This window comes from Triticum aestivum, chromosome 4D (genome assembly GCF_018294505.1).
Source record: "Triticum aestivum cultivar Chinese Spring chromosome 4D, IWGSC CS RefSeq v2.1, whole genome shotgun sequence".
Classification (NCBI taxonomy): Eukaryota; Viridiplantae; Streptophyta; class Magnoliopsida; order Poales; family Poaceae; genus Triticum; species Triticum aestivum.
In genome coordinates, this window is record NC_057805.1 from 194,300,495 (window position 1) to 194,317,831 (window position 17,337).

At 41.7% G+C, this 17,337-nt stretch overlaps 1 long non-coding RNA gene across 1 annotated transcript; it reads right to left on the reverse strand.

Annotated features, from left to right (window-relative positions):
- Positions 1-7,023: 7,023 nt before the first annotated feature.
- On the reverse strand, positions 7,024-9,783 carry LOC123097262 (uncharacterized). Its single transcript, XR_006446946.1, has 2 exons — positions 9,144-9,783; positions 7,024-8,975 (listed from the first exon to the last, which is right to left on the reverse strand). It is a non-coding gene; the product is annotated as an uncharacterized lncRNA (long non-coding RNA).
- Between the last annotated feature and the right edge of the window lie 7,554 nt (positions 9,784-17,337).

A 17,337-nucleotide genomic window follows, 5' to 3' on the forward strand; every position in this document is an offset into this window, starting at 1 on the left:
CTACCATGTTTCAGACTCTTCTGGTCTACTATGGAGAAGACTGGGTAGATTTTATATCGCCGAATATAAAAATATTAAAGAGTCCAAACACTCCACCGCGAGGTTTCTTGCTCCTTCTAGTTCGTCGGAAAGCGTTCTTCTAAGTTTTGCCGACACGTGGGACATCCAACATCCAGGTCCACGTGTCATGCAAGAAAATGGAGTTAAGTATAGTAGGAGAGACTCACCAACTGTCACGAACATAGGTGGAGTACGTGCATGAATCACCCAAAAAAAAGGAATACGAGCACGAAGAGAAGAGGTGCAGGCACCGACGTAGCACGTAGGTACTCTTTGCCTCTTTCCCTAATACTCACGCGCGGGTACACGGTGAGCTCATTTCTATACGAAGAGGCAGCTCACCTGATAATTTGGCGAGTGTAGTAGTTGTTCATGGGAACCACGCGTGGACGAATCAAAGTTCAGTCATGACGCGGTGGCACATTTTTTACAAATTAAGTTATTCTATTCGATGGCACGTACGCAACATTATTTTCTCAATGGAACATGAATCGTGCACGCACTGAATAACGGAGCACAGGATGGTAGCCATGGACATGGTCAGCCTTTTTTGGAGACTAATACACTACTTTTGATGTGTCCCGTCAACTCGCAAACGAGGAGAAGCTTTGCTTATTAGTACAACCTCTCCCTCGCTCTGAGCAAGTACAATAAGGTGACTGATTACCTCCATGCTAGTTTTGACTACTTTAATTTAGAAATGAACCACGTGTTTTCTTTGGTAACACAAAATTAGTAACTAAATGGTGATTGGACACCATGTCCTGCCACGTACGTATGTGCAGCAAGCAAGATTTATTCATGTTCCTTCTTGACGAGAGCTTGGTGATTGCTCATCCTTTTGCCAACACGTGCGACACGTTGCATCAAGGTGCACGTGTCATGCAAGAAAATGGAGATAAGTAGTGCGTAAGTGAGCCGTGCACTTCGATGGCACGTACTAAGCAATATTTTTCTCCTCGATGGCGCGTGAATAGTGCACGTACTCAATGACGGAGCACGGGATGGTAGCCATGGACATGGTCGGCCCTTTTTGGAGAGAGTACTAAATAACTTTGATGTGTCCCGTCAACTCATAGAACGACGACAAGCTTGCTTACTATGCCTTCTCCCTTGCCCACGTGTGCGCGGTGGCTCGCAACACGAGGAGAAACTTTTGCTTACAAGCGGTGGACGTGCAGCAGTTCATTTGGTGTCAGATTGCCAGAAGTACTATTGTAGTACCATCATTATTGTTCGACTTCCGGAATTGGCGAGCAGCCAAGCGCAAGGTCACCTACTAAGGCTAGTCATAGTGGGCAGTAATTTAGACTAGTGACATATGCATGTTACTAGTTTATGTTACTATCATCATAGTGGGTAGTAACATAAATGTAGTGTCATGCAAGCCTTCATTTATTATGTTGTAGACTCATTTTGCATTGGGGTGCGTGATGTCTACTACACAACTTTATTCTTGTAGACTCATGTTGGGCCTCCAGGCGTGGAGTTTTGTAGGACAGTAGCAATTTTCCCTCAAGTGGATGACCTAAGGTTTATCAATCCGTGTGAGGATAGGATGAAGATGGTCTCTTCACACCAAAGTTCTTGTATTTGGTTGTAGGTTTGTATTTGGTGTGTTGGGGACACAAGATATTTCTTGTATTTGTGTCCCCAAGAGACCATCTTCACTCCAAAGTTCTTATCTAGAGGAGAGCATAAGAAGAAATTCTTTGTAGCTATTCTTTCCGATCGATCTATCAAGAGTTCGTACTAAAATAACACCGAAGCAAATTCAGATTTATAATACTCAATCCAACACAAAGAACCTCAAAGAGTGCCCCAAGATTTCTACCGAAGAAATAAAAGACGAGAACGTGCATCAACCCCTATGCATAGATTACCCCAATGTCACCATGGGAATCCGCGAGTTGAGTGCCAAAACATATATCAAGTGAATCAATCAATACCCCATTGTCACCACGAGTATTAAATTGCAAGACATATATCAAGTGCTCTCAAATCCATAAAAGTATTCAATCCGATAAAACTAAATCTCAAAGGGAAAACTCAATTCATCACAAGATAGAGAGGGGAAAACACCATCATCCGACTATATTAACAAAGCCCGCGATACATCAAGATCGTGACATCTCAAGAACACGAGAGAGAGAGAAAGAGAGAGAGAGAGAGAGAGAGAGAGAGAGATTAAACACATAGCTACTGGTACAAACCCTCAGCCCCAAGGGTGGACTACTCCCTCCTCATCGTGGTGGCCCCCGGGATGATGAAGATGGCCACCGGAGATGATTCCCCCCCCCCCTCCGGCAGGGTGCCGGAACGGGGTCTAGATTGGTTTTTAGTGGTACTGAGGCCTGCGGCGAAGGAACTTCTGGTCTAGGTTAACCCCGAGGGTTTTTGGAATAATTGTGAATTTATAGGGTAAAGAGGGGGTGCGGGAGGCCAACGAGGTGGGCACAGCCCACCTGGGCGCGCCTAGGCCCCCAGGCGCGCCCTGGTGGGTTGTGCCCCCCTTGGGGCACCCCCCAGGTGCTGCTCTGGCTCATTGGCGGTCTTCTGGTCCATAAAAATCCACAAAAAGTTTTGCGGTGTTTTGACTCCGTTTGATATTGATTTCCTGCGATGTAAAAAACATGAAAAAAAATAGCAACTAGAACTTGGCACTATGTCAATAGGTTAGTACCAAAAATGATATAAAATGATTATAAAACATCCAAGAATGATAATATAACAGCATGGAACAATCAAAAATTATAGATACATTGGAGACGTATCAGCACCCCAAGCTTAATTCGTGCTTGTCCTCGAGTAGGTAAATGATAAATAATAGGATTTTTTATGTGGAATGCTGCCTAACATGTCATCTCATATTCTTTTCTTTATAGCATGGACATTTGGACTTTTATAGGGTTCAAAGCAATAGTCTAGTTTTGACATGAGACTTAAATACTCAAGCATATCAACAAGCAACCATGTCTTTCAAAATATCAACGCTAAAATAAGTTATCCCTAGCCCATCATGCTCAATCATTGATCCATTCATGAAACACATTCACATATTAGCTACACCCAATGCTCAAGTATGATCATAGTTCCTCCTAGTTGGTACTTTTATAAGAGAAGATGGAGATTCAAATTTAAAAAATAAAAATTGCATGAAGTAAAAGAGAGGCCCTTCGCGGAGGGAAGTAGGGATTTGTAGAGGTGCCAGAGCTCAAAGCGAAAATTGGGAGATAAAAACATTTTGAGCGGCATACTTTTCCCACCGCCGAAAAAGACTTAGAGCTCCCAACCATTTCCATGCTAGATATATCATAGACGGTTCCCAAACAGAAAATAAAGTTTATTCCCTTTTCCACCATACATTCAATTTCCATGGCTAACCATATCCACGGGAGCCCTCCATACCAACACTTTCCAAGGAATTTATTATTTGACAACATAAAATAAATTCATTTTTTATTTCGGGACTGGGCATCCCTAATAACCTTGCCTTACTCTCGTGCAATGACAAGTGAATAAACACTCATCGTGAGAATAACACATCTAGCATGGAAAATATTGGCCACCCCTCACCGCCTCGAGCGGTACGAGCACACAAAAGAGTTTATTTTGAAAATTAGAGATGACACATACAAATTTGCTTAGAACGGCAAAAGAATATCGCATATAGGTAGGTATAGTGGACTCATGTGGAAAAACTGGTTTAAAGGATTTTGGATGCACAAGTAGTGATCATACTTAGTGCAAAATGAAGGCTAGCAAAAGATTGAGAAGTGACCAACCAAGAAACGAATAATCTCATAAGCAAGCATTAAGCATAATTAACACCAAATAATGCACCAAAAGTAGGATATAATTTCATTGCATAACTATTGACTTTCGTGCTTGCATAGGGAATCACAAACCTTAACACCAATATTCTTACTAAAGCACAATTACTCATCAAAATGACGCACATATCACATCATCATATCTCAAAACTATTACTAGGAATCAAGTTTATTTTGTCCAATTATCTTCACTAAAGTTTTTATTATATCCTTCTTGGATATCTATCACTTTGGAACTAATTTTCATGTGTTGCTTTTGATAAGCTCAAAAAAATATAAGTGAAGATTATGAGCATAATATTTCTTTCTCTTAATTAATTTAAGTGAAGCAAGAGAGAATTTCTTCAAAAATACTAAAGCACACCGTGCTCAAAAAGATATAAGTGAAGCACTAGAGCAATTCCATAGAAAAGAGCTTCGTTGACGGGATGTGAATGCCGCTTACCTAGCCTCCCTGGCAACTATTTAAGGACTCTATCTTATTCAAAAACTTTCAGTTCTAAGTATTTTATTAAAACAGCAAGCAAAACGAAACAAAATGACATTTCAAGAATAGCACACATCATGTGAAGAAGCAAAAACTTAGGCTCAACCGACACTAACCGATAATTGTTGCAGAAGAAAGGTGGGATGCCTACCGGGGCTTCCCCAAGCTTAGATGCTTGAGACTTCTTGAAATATTATCTTGGGGTGCCTTGGGCATCCCCAAGCTTGATCTCTTGTGTCTCCTTAATTCCTCTCATATCACGGTTTTCCTAAATCTCAAAAGCTTCATCCACACAAAACTCAACAAGAACTCGTGAGATAAGTTAGTATAAACCAATGCAAAACCCTTATCATTCTCTACTGTAGAAATAACTAAAATTATTATTCAACATTGCATACTAAATGCCTCTGCATATTTAATACTCCTATCCTCAAATAGAATCATTAAACAAGCAAACATATGCAAACAATGCAAACATAATAGCAATCTGCCAAAACAGTGCAGTCTGTAAAGAATGCAAGGTTCATCATACTTCCCTAACTCCAAAAATTCTAAAACACATACCACGCTGTAGAAAATTCATCAGAACTTATTATGCAAAAAGTTTCAACATTTTATCACATTCTTAAGTTTCTAGGGAATTTTTGCAACATCGATAAACTTTCTGTTTTGAAACAGCAACTCATATACTTGCAAAATAAGCAAGGTAAAGGATATCCTTGAAATTTTTATTGAAATGAAAGATGCAAAACTTTATTATAAGTAACATCAAGCAAATCCTAGCAAAAGAAAATGACGCTCCAAGTAAAACTCATATCATGTGATGAATGAAAATGTAGCTCCAAGTGAGGTTACCGATAATGTTGGAGACGAAAGAGGGGATGCCTTCCGGGGCATCCCCAAGCTTAGGTTCTTGGATCTTCCTTGAATATTACCTTGGGGTGCCTTGGGCATCCCCAAGCTTAGGGTCTTGTTACTCCTTATTCTCCTCATATCGATGTCTCACCCAAACTTGAAAACTTCAATCACACAAAACTTAACGAAACTTCGTGAGATAGGTTAGTATGATAAAGAGCAAACCATTTCACTTCGGTACTGTCAAAGACAAGATTCATAATTGTTTATAGACAATGCCTGCTATAGCATATCCTTTCCACAATTTATATTGAGCAATATAAGCCATAGAAACTAGAAAACAAGCAAACTATGCATCAAAAACAGAATATGTCAAAAACAGAACAGTCTGTAGTAATCTGTACTCCAACCACACTTCTGCTACTCCAAAAATTCTGAAAAAATTAGGACCACGTGAGCAATTTGTATACTAGTCGACCTGTTGCGCCAAATGGCGCAGAGGCACGCTAAACCCATGTTCGTGATGAAAAAAATATCCATGGTTTAAGGGTTCAACGTTTAAAAATGTATATACACATTTTAATTTGATAGTAGAGCCCCATTTAAAAGAAAATATATGTTTTAGTTAGTTAAGCTGTCGTCAAGTACGTATGATATGTGGCTTGTAGTGCACAATGAGATATATATCCAAATTCTAATTTGGTGGTCTCTCAGTTAAAACCATGTCATGTTGAAAATATGCGTATCCTTTTAGTAATTTTTTTGTCTTGCCCACACTAATAATTTAGGTGCTTATGTACAAACAGAAACACATATTTCTGTATGCATTAAAAAAATCTACAAAATACATACTCTGATGCTAAAAAATATATGTATATCTAATAGCATTTAGGAATCATTTAAGGAGGCTTTAAAAAAAACTACTAACCTTTTATGGTTTTTGTGCGCAAAAAAGAAAAACATTTCTGTTTGCTCAGATGGACGTATATGTGTCTGAAAATGTACGCATGTAGTTGACCTATTGCGCCAAATGGCGCAGAGACCCGTTGAATCGATGTGTGCATTGAAAAAAATCCATATTTTAGTTGCTTTAGTTGTGGAAAAGCACATATGGTAATAAATTTACCCCGTTTATTTAATAAAGAAAGAATGGATACTTGTTGTCTATAATGAGATATACATACATACACATTTAATAAATTTATCTGTGTGCCAAATGGTGCAGAGCCCCATTTGAAACCATGCACACACATTAAAAATATTTGTGTTTTTTCCAGTAACTTTATGTTTGAGCAAGCGCAAAGGACATGTCAAACCCCAAGTGTTTTCAAATGGTAAAAGATATCACACGGAGCTCATGTTGCCCACAGACGTTTGCTGGGCTGGGCCTAACCAGCGAAAAGGGGTTGTCAAGGAGAATATGGCATATATCCAGTCATTTTCGTGGACGGCTCTGTCTTCTCCTCTTCCTTGCTGAATCGGCAGGATCTTGCATCGACTTGATTGTGGTCTCTTTCTTCTAATACAGAGGCATAGGAATTTGATTATAACTGGCAGATAAAAGGGGTGAGTGTATCACCACCGCATCATTTGCTGATTTCAGGAGAGGCCACAACGGTACCATCTGTCGTCAACTGAAACTGATCCTAGACAGTGACTTTTAAGTGAACTTCATGAAAGAAAACTTAAGTTCACAAAACTTTAGTAGCTTATTCCTTTTCTTTTCTTTCTTAGGACTCCACACACTATGGTGATGATAAATAAGATGCGCATTTGTAACTGCAAAAATATATAACCACAAATACTTCAGTTTGACACAGACTGATTTGATGACAGGTAAGGAGCTCTCTTCTTTCAGAATATCTGATTGTGAGTAAAAGGCTGAGGGGTTTACCAACACATAGCGACACTGAGCCACACTTATTTCAACGTTACCAATAGAAAGAAAATCCCAGAATTCGGAAGGTTTCAAAGACGCTCAACATCTTACAACACCAACATTACAACCATAGACCATAGGAAAAATATTGACAGTCGCATATATTTTTGCATACAATGGGATTAGCACTTGACCTCTTTCAGCTCATGTGCGAAATACAGGAAAGTTGGCTCGACAGCTCCTTTGTACCAAGCTGCCATCATCATACATGCTCTCACCCACAAAGCTGCCATCATCACATCTTGACTGAATCATATCATCACCAGCAATCAAGGTGTGATCACCTTCAACCTCAGCGGAGTGATAATTAATTTGTTCAATAACCATTGATTTCGGGTCCTGGAACCAATCAAATAATAGTTGAGGCAGAAAAATGGAAGCTATGGTAGGAAAACATGAATAAACAGGACCAAGAAGCCAAGAAAGGAACAACTTGCCTCGTCAAAATCAATCCCATACATTTTGTCTGTTAAGCTAATACAGACTTAATCATAAATAATACTTAAACAGAAGTACCAAACTTTGAATAGCATTCCTTCACTCATGGTCATACATCTGGTTTGTATCTCCACAAAAACAAATGGCAACTTGGTGAAGATTTACAATAGAAAGGAACCCGATGTCCCGTTGCACCCATGGTGCAGAAACCCAATTAGAACAGAAATTATGTGAGTATGGTAGGGCATATAGAAACTTCATTCTGGCCTGCGGAGTAACAGCTCTATCACACAACTTGTTTCTTATGGATTCTGTAAAAAGATTATGGGAGAACTTATTTTTGCAAAGCAGATCCTAATAATAGTGGGCATTGGTGAATAAAGATTTATCGTCTCAACCAGTGTATCGTCATGACCAACAACTAAATAACTTGTCGCTGTTCCCGAGTTACATATTCTCTAATAACACTATGATCCCTAATTCATGGTTTCAAATATCAGATGTTCCGTCAACCGAGGTACAAATGACAAATAGATCAACCCATAAAACAATGAACATAATCTTCTCCAAGAAAATAAAATAGTCTATAGAAGCGTAATTTAAATCTTTACCAATAAGGCAACACAAGTTACAGGCCAAATAGAGCATAGAAGGCTCAAACCAGAGCAAGCAGGAGAACTCGACATCCTTGACTTGAAGATCATAAATCACAAATCCAGAATAAATGATTAACCCAAAGTTTTCCTTCTCATGACTCTGAAGGAGGTCCACGTGTTGTTATCTACACAATAAAAAATACTGACCCAAGCTTGAAGTGTAACCAGAATAATTTGCTAATGGAATTAAATCATATCCCATTCCTTTGAGGATGAGATGCAAATGAAGGCTGACACATGATTGATAAATTCGTACAAATCTTTTCAGTCCCGCGAAGTAAACATGAGGAACTGAGGTTTAATTAATCATGTAATTATATAAGGAGAATCATTATTCTTCATTGTTCCACTTGTGCATCAGAATCACCCATACAACAAACTGGATGGTGATTTGTCAAACATGGCTACTTGGGTAAATAAGATTGCCCCACACCCACTTGATACTTAACTATAAACTACACATCAATCTGATGGTCTGATCTATAATGCTTCATGAAACAATCAATCTAGAAGCCCAAAATATCCCCTGAAAACTGCAAGAAAATCAGAAAGAAACATCGCAGGTCTATTTTCTTACTCTGCTGAGAGGCCATGTACAAAAGATATCACAATTAGCAAGAAAGGAGCTTGCCATCAGCGGCGAAGAAAAACCTTTAAAAAGGAAGTGTCCGTGTGATCTTTATGCCTTCGAGGATTTCCTCAGCATCCTACACAAATTCAGAACAATTATTCTTGTTTGACACTATTTAATAGTGATAATAGCAGGAATTTGAGCGTGATGGCAACCGATAATTTTTCACACATACACACTAACCCAACATGCAGTTACATCTTCACTAATCAAAAGAGGGACACAGCGGGAAGAAAGGAAGAACCTGCGGGCGTGAGGGTTGTACAGAAGAATCTCTGCCCCAGCGCCGTGTGAACGACCACGAGCCTGCAGAGCTCCTTGCGGTGACCCTCTCCCGTCCGCCGCCGCACCTCCCTCTCCTCTTTCTCCAGCGCGATGTGTATGATGACGAGCCGGCGGTGATCGTTCCGGTGGCCCTCTCATGTCCGCCGCTGCACCTCCCTCTCCTCTTTTCTCTGTCTTTATCCTTCCTGTCCTTCCTTCTCTCTCCCTCTCATCTTCTCTCTCTTCTGCATATGGAAACGAGCGCCGTCGCAGTTGCCCTTTGACTGCAGGTCACCGCCGACGCCGGAGAATCTCACCTCCGCGCCCGCACGGGATGAGGAGGGGTGGGCAGCGTCGGCGTAGAAGAGGACAAGCCAGCGCTGCTGGACCCTCTGCTTGGGAGCCGCCTTGTCTCTCTGGACGACGCACACTCCCCGGCCACCCCACCGCGCGGATCTCTCCTAGGAGGTGCCAATGGTTGGGAGAAGGCGGCGTCGAGGGAGTGGAGGGGATGAGGAGCTCGGGGAGGCAGCTGCGGGGGGTCGAGGGTAAAAGTTTAGGGTTGGGAGACGAGGGAGTGAGGAGGAGAGACCGAGAGAGTCGATGGGGCGTGGGCCGCGGGGAGTGGGAGGCTATGTAGGTCAATCGCTCGGCTGCCGTGGAGTAGTTGGCGAATCCCTCGCGGACACGCGAACGGCTGACCCAGCCAATCCATGCAAAGAATGATCCCACCAGTCATAGGCCAACAAAAACAACTGTGAGGTGACAAAAAATTACCAGCAGTCAAAAATCAAACGATCGGAACGAAAGTCAAAAGAATCTTCTGAAAAAAGAATCAACTCAAAAGCACTCTTCTATTAAAAATGAAAATTATTTTCGTGATCGCAAAAGTTTCTATTTTTCACCAAGATCAAATCAATTATCACCCAATCCCACAGCTTTACTTGGCACTTTATTGAAACAAAAGCAATAAAACATGATTACTACAGTAGCTTAATCATGTGAACACACAAAAAGAGTAGGTAAAAGTGTTGGGTTGTCTCCCAACAAGCACTTTTCTTTAATGCCTTTTAGCTAGGCATGATGATTTTAATGATGCTCGCATAAAAGATATGAATTGAAACATGCAAGAGAGCATCATGAAGCATATGACTAGCACATTTAAGTCTAACCCACTTCCTATGCATAGGGATTTTGTGAGCAAAAACTTATGGAAGCAAGAATCAACTATCATAGGAAGGCAAAACAAGTATAAATTCAAAATTTTCAACACTTAGAGAGTGAAACTTGATATTATTGCAATTCCTACAAGCATAAGTTCCTCCCTCATAATAATTTTCAGTAGCATCATGAATGAATTCAACAATATAACTATCACACAAATCATTCTTTTCATGATCTAAGAGCATAGAAATTTTGTTACTCTCCACATAAGCAAATTTATTCTCATCAATAGTAGTGGGAGCAAATTCAACAAAATAACTATCATGTGATTGGAAATTAAAATCATGATGACAAGTTTCATGGTTATCATTATTCAATATAGCATACATGTCAACGCCTTCCTGAATTTGATCTCCTCGGAGCCATCGTCTCCTCTCACCAGTAGGGTCCTGTTCAACGCCTCTGCATCCTGATACGCTACATGCTTGTAACGCCCACGATGCGGCTATATCTCCCACGTGTCGAGGCACGACTTAGAGGCATAACCGCATTGTGGTTTGTCGCAAGAAGGGTCATCTTCACACAATCCCATGTAATGAATAAGAATGGGATAAAGAGTTGGCTTACAATCGCCACTTCACACAATACATAAATATAATTCATACAACATCCAAAATACACACATAGACCGTCTACGGTCAAGATCCAAATGAAAATAAGATAACCCCAAATGCTAGATCCCCGATCGTCCCAACGGGGCTCCACTACTGATCATCAGGAAAAGACACATAGTAACGACCACGTTCCTCATCGAACTCCCACTTGAGGTCGATCCCATCATCTGCACTGGCATCGTCGGCACCTGCAACTGTTTGGTAGAATCTGTGAGTCGCGAGGACTCAGCAATCTCACGCCCGCGAGATCAAGACTATTTAAGCTTATAGGAAAGGATAGTGTAATGAGGTGGAGCTGCAGCAGGCACTAAGCATATATAGTGGCTAACATACGCAAAAGAGAGCGAGAAGAGAAGCAACGGAACGGTCGTCATCTAGCAATGACCAAGAAGTGATCCTGAACTCCTACTTACGTCATTCATAACTCAAACCGTGTTCACTTCCCGGACTCCACCGAGAAGAGACCATCACGGCTACACACACAGTTGATCTATTTTAATTGGGTCAAGTGACAAGTTCTCTATAACCGGACATTAACAAATTCCCATCTGCCTCATAACCGCGGGCACGGCTTTCGAAAGATAATACCCTGCAGGGGTGTCCCAACTTAGCCCATCATAAGCTCTCACGGTCAACGAAGGATAAACCTTCTCCCGGAAAGACCCGATCAGACTCGGAGTCCCGGTTTACAAGACATTTCGACAATGGTAAAACAAGACCAGCAAAGCCGCCCGAATGTGCCGACAAATCCCGATAGGAGCTGCACATATCTCGTTCTCAGGGCACAACGGATGAGCCTGACGTCGGGTTGGCATAGACCCTGGTTGCCCAGGGGGCGCCGGACATCGCTCGGTTTGGGCCAGCACTCGAAGGAGCACTGGTCCGGGGGTTTAAATAAAGATGACCCTCGGGCTCGCGAAAACCCGGGGGGAAAGGCTTAGGTGGCAAATGGTAAAACCAAAGTTGGGCCTTGCTGGAGGAGTTTTATTCAAGGCGAACTGTCAAGGGGGTACCATAAATCACCCAACCGCGTAAGGAACGCAAACTCAAGGAACATAATACCGGTATGACAGAAACTAGGGCGGCAAGAGTGGAACAAAACACCAGGCATAAGGCCGAGCCTTCCACCCTTTACCAAATATATAGATGCATTAATTAAATAAGAGATATTGTGATATCCCAACATATTCATGTTCCGACATGGAACAAACTTCAACTTCACCTGCAGCTAGCAACGCTATAAGAGGGGTTGAGCAAAAGCGGTAACTTAGCCAAACAACGGTTTGCTAGGAAAGGATGGTTAGAGGCTGACATGGCAATATGGGAGGCATGATATAGCAAGTGGTAGGTAGCGCAGCATGGCAATAGAACGAACAACTAGCAAAGCAAAGATAGAAGTGATTTCGAGGGGTGGTCATCTTGCCTACAAGGTTCTCAGAGTTGTCGAGAGCTTGATCCTCGTACGTGTACTCAACAGGTTCCTCGTTCACGAACTCGTCTCCCGGCTCTACCCAAGACAAGAACACAAGCAACGGAACCACAATCAATCACGAGAAATGCACAAGCAACATGATGCAAAACATGAATGATATGCAAGATATGATATGCGATGCGTATGCGTGCTCCGGAAGGAAAATGATGAACAAGGTAGTAACTTGGAAAACCAAGCATGCCACTGGAAAGATGGGATGATTTCGGTCGAAATCGATATAAAGATCACCGGAAACGGATGCACGGTTTGCAAATGGCAAGCAAAACAAGAATGACACGAATCTGCGATTAACAGCATGATAGCACATAGAATGCAACAAGTAACAATGCTACAGCACTTCAACATAGCAACAAAGCATATGACAGTAATCCACAGGAGATGCTTGACAAAAGATGAACACTGAGCCACGGCTAGATCACAACATAACAAGCTCAAACAAGCATGGCAAAAGTGCAAAAGATAACAGGTTCACAGACTTGGTGAAATTACTGGACATGTCTGAAACAGCATCAGGTAGCAATGTTCAGAGCACGAAATCAACATGCTACAAGAAGTTAACATAGCAAAACAAGGCATGGGAGTATTCTACTAAATGCATATGACAAAAGTCCCTTACTGACCATAAGCCAAAAAGGAACAGAAGATATGATGGCAACCTTGTAAACATAGCAAGTTTCGTTAACAGGTTTCAGACTTGGCAGAAAACAGAGCATGACAGAAACAATAATATGAAGGCATCTTGGTGAGCTTGGTGCACTCACTACAAAGCAATGCATGACAAAACAAGCAAACCTACAGCAAGATGGCATGTTTATGAAGCTATCCATGGTAAGAGCAAGTACATAGCATATTTGGATCAACTACAACAAGCTTGGCAAAATTGAATAACATGTAAACAATCTGCCAGAAATATTTTATAGCAAAAGTAGAGCAAGATTGAGTCATGCTATGGCACTCCATAATTGCAAACAAGCGAAGTAGTGGATCAATTACAACAATATCTACAAAACATCCTTACTGAATATCTCCAAAATATGCATGGATCTCTCTGTAGCATCAAGTTTACTTGGCAATAAAATAACAGCAGACAAAGACTTGAGAGAAAATACGAAGTCCCTGAAATCAGAAACATTACGGAGCCTAGTTTGCATGCTTGTGCTAGTCACCACAGAGATCACAAAAATACATGGCATACACCCTTGGAGATATGGCATGGCATACAACAAAACAAATGTAGAGCTCGAGAGGGGAGAGTGTTGTCCACGTACCCTCGTAGACCGACAGCGGAAGCGTTATCACAACGCGGTTGATGTAGTCGAACGTCTTCACGGTCCGACCGATCAAGTACCGAACGCACGGCACCTCCGAGTTCTACACACGTTCAGCTCGATGACGTCCCTCGAACTCCGATCCAGCCGAGTATTGAGAGAGAGTTTCGTCAGCACGACGGCATGGTGACGATGATGATGTTCCACCGACGCAGGGCTTCGCCTAAGCTCCGCAACGGTATTATCGAGGTGTAATATGGTGGAGGGGGGCACCGCACACGGCTAGGAGATCTCAAGGATCAATTGTTGTCTCTGGGGTGCCCCCCTGCCTCCGTATATAAAGGAGCAAGGGGGAGGCAGCCGGCCAAGGGGAGAGGCGCGCTAAAGGGGGGAGTCCTACTCCCTCCCACCGGGAGTAGGACTCCTTTCCTTGTGGGAGTAGGAGAAGGGAAGGGGGAAGGAGAAAGAAGGAAGGGGGCGCCCCCTTCCCTAGTCCAATTCGGACTAGCCCATGGGGAGGGGTGCGGCCACCCTTTGGGGTCTTCCTCTCCTTTCCCGTATGGCCCATTAAGGCTCAATACGAATTCCCGTAACTCTCTGGTACTCCGAAAAATACCTGAATCACTCGGAACCTTTCCGAAGTCCGAATATAGTCGTCCAATATATCGATCTTTACGTCTCGGCCATTTCGAGACTCCTCGTCATGTCCCCGATCTCATCCGGGACTCCGAACTCCTTTGGTACATCAAAACTCAATAAAACTGTCATCGTAACGTTAAGCGTGCGGACCCTTCGGGTTCGAGAACTATGTAGACATGACCGAGACACCTCTCCGGTCAATAACCAATAGCGGGACCTGGATGCCCATATTGGCTCCCACATATTCTACGAAGATCTTTATCGGTCAGACCGCATAACAACATACGTTGTTCCCTTTGTCATCGGTATGTTACTTGCCCGAGATTCGATCGTCGATATCTCGATACCTAGTTCAATCTCGTTACCGGCAAGTCTCTTTACTCGTTCCGTAATACATCATCCCGCAACTAACTCATTAGTCATAATGCTTGCAAGGCTTATAGTGATGTGTATTACCGAGTGGGCCCAGAGATACCTCTCCGACAATCGGAGTGACAAATCCTAATCTCGAAATACGCCAACCCAACAAGTACCTTTGGAGACACCTGTAGAGCACCTTTATAATCACCCATTTACGTTGTGACGTTTGGTAGCACACAAAGTGTTCCTCCGGTAAACGGGAGTTGCATAATCTCATAGTCATAGGAACATGTATAAGTCATGAAGAAGCAATAGCAACATACTAAACGATCGGGTGCTAAGCTAACGGAATGGGTCAAGTCAATAACGTCATTCTCCTAATGAGGTGATCCCGTTAATCAAATGACAACTCATGTCTATGGCTAGGAAACATAACCATCTTTGATTAACGAGCTAGTCAAGTAGAGGCATACTAGTGACACACTGTTTGTCCATGTATTCACACATGTATTATGTTTCCGGTTAATACAATTCTAGCATGAATAATAAACATTTATCATGATATAAGGAAATATATAATACTTTATTATTGCCTCTAGGGCATATTTCCTTCAGTCTCCCACTTGCACTAGAGTCAATAATCTAGTTCACATCGCCATGTGATTTAACATCAATAATTCACATCATCATGTGATTAACACCCATAGTTCACATCTCTATGTGACTAACACTCAAAGGGTTTACTAGAGTCAATAATCTAGTTCACATCGCTATGTGATTAACACCCAAAGAGTACTAAGGTGTGATCATGTTTTGATTGTGAGATAATTTTAGTCAACGGGTCTGTCACATTCAGATCCGTAAGTATTTTGCAAATTTCTATGTTTACAATGCTCTGCTCGGAGCTACTCTAGCTAATTGCTCCCACTTTCAATATGTATCTAGACCAAGACTTAGAGTCATCTAGATTTAGTGTCAAAACTTGCATCGACGTAACCCTTTACGATAAACCTTTTTTCACTTCCATAATCGAGAAACATATCCTTATTCCACTAAGGATAATTTTTGACCGCTGTCCAGTGATCTACTCCTAGATCACTATTGTACTCCCTTGCCAAAATTAGTGTAGGGTATACAATAGATCTGGTATACAGCATGGCATACTTTATAGAACATATGGCCAAGGCATAGGGAATGACTTTCATTCTCTTTCTATCTTTTGCCGTGGTCTGGCTTTGAGTCTTTACTCAATTTCACACCTTGTAACACAGGCAAGAACTCTTTCTTTGACTGTTCTATTTTGAACTACTTCAAAATCTTGTTAAGGTATGTACTCATTGAAAAACTTATCAAGCGTCTTCATCTATCTCTATAGATCTTGATGCTCAATATGTAAGCAGCTTCACCTAGGTGTTTCTTTGAAAAACTCCTTTCAAACACTCCTTTATGCTTTGCAGAATAATTCTACATTATTTCCGATCAACAATATGTCATTCACATATACTTATCAGAAATGTTGTAGTGCTCCCACTCACTTTCTTGTAAATACAGGCTTCATCGCAAGTCTGTATAAAACTATATCCTTTGATCAACTTATCAAAGCGTATATTCCAACTCCGAGATGCTTGCACCAGTCCACAGATGGATCGCTGGAGCTTGCATATTTTGTTAGCACCTTTAGGATTGACAAAACCTTCTGGTTGCATCATATACAACTCTTCTTTAATATCCATTAAGGAATGCAGTTTTGTTTATCCATTTGCCATATTTCATAAAATGCGGCAATTGCTAACATGATTCGGACAGACTTAAGCATAGATACGAGTGAGAAACTCTCATCGTAGTCAACACTTTGAACTTGTCGAAAACCTTTTTGCGACAATTCTAGCTTTGTAGATAGTAACACTACTATCAGCGTCCGTCTTCCTCTTGAAGATCCATTTATTCTCAATTGCTTGCCGATCATCGGGCAAGTCAACCAAAGTCCACACTTTGTTCTCATACATGGATCTCATCTCAGATTTCATGGCCTCAAGCCATTTTGCAGAATCTGGGCTCACCATCGCTTCTTCATAGTTCGTAGGTTCGTCATGGTCTAGTAACATAACCTCCAGAACAGGATTACCGTACCACTCTGGTGCGGATCTTACTCTGGTTTACCTACGAGGTTTGGTAGTAACTTGATCTGAAGTTACATGAGCATCATCATTAACTTCCTCACTAATTGGTGTAGAAGTCACAGGAACAGATTTCTGTGATGAACTACTTTCCAATAAGGGAGCAGGTACAGTTACCTCATCAAGTTCTACTTTGCTCCCACTCACTTCTTTCGAGAGAAACTCCTTCTCTAGAAAGGATCCATTCTTAGCAACGAATGTCTTGCCTTCGGATCTGTGATAAAAGGTGTACCCAACAGTCTCCTTTGGGTATCCTATGAAGATACATTTCTCCGATTTGGGTTCGAGCTTATCAGGTTGAAGCTTTTTCACATAAGCTTCGCAGCCCCAAACTTTAAGAAACGACAACTTTGGTTTCTTGCCAAACCACAGTTCATAAGATGTCGTCTCAACGGATTTA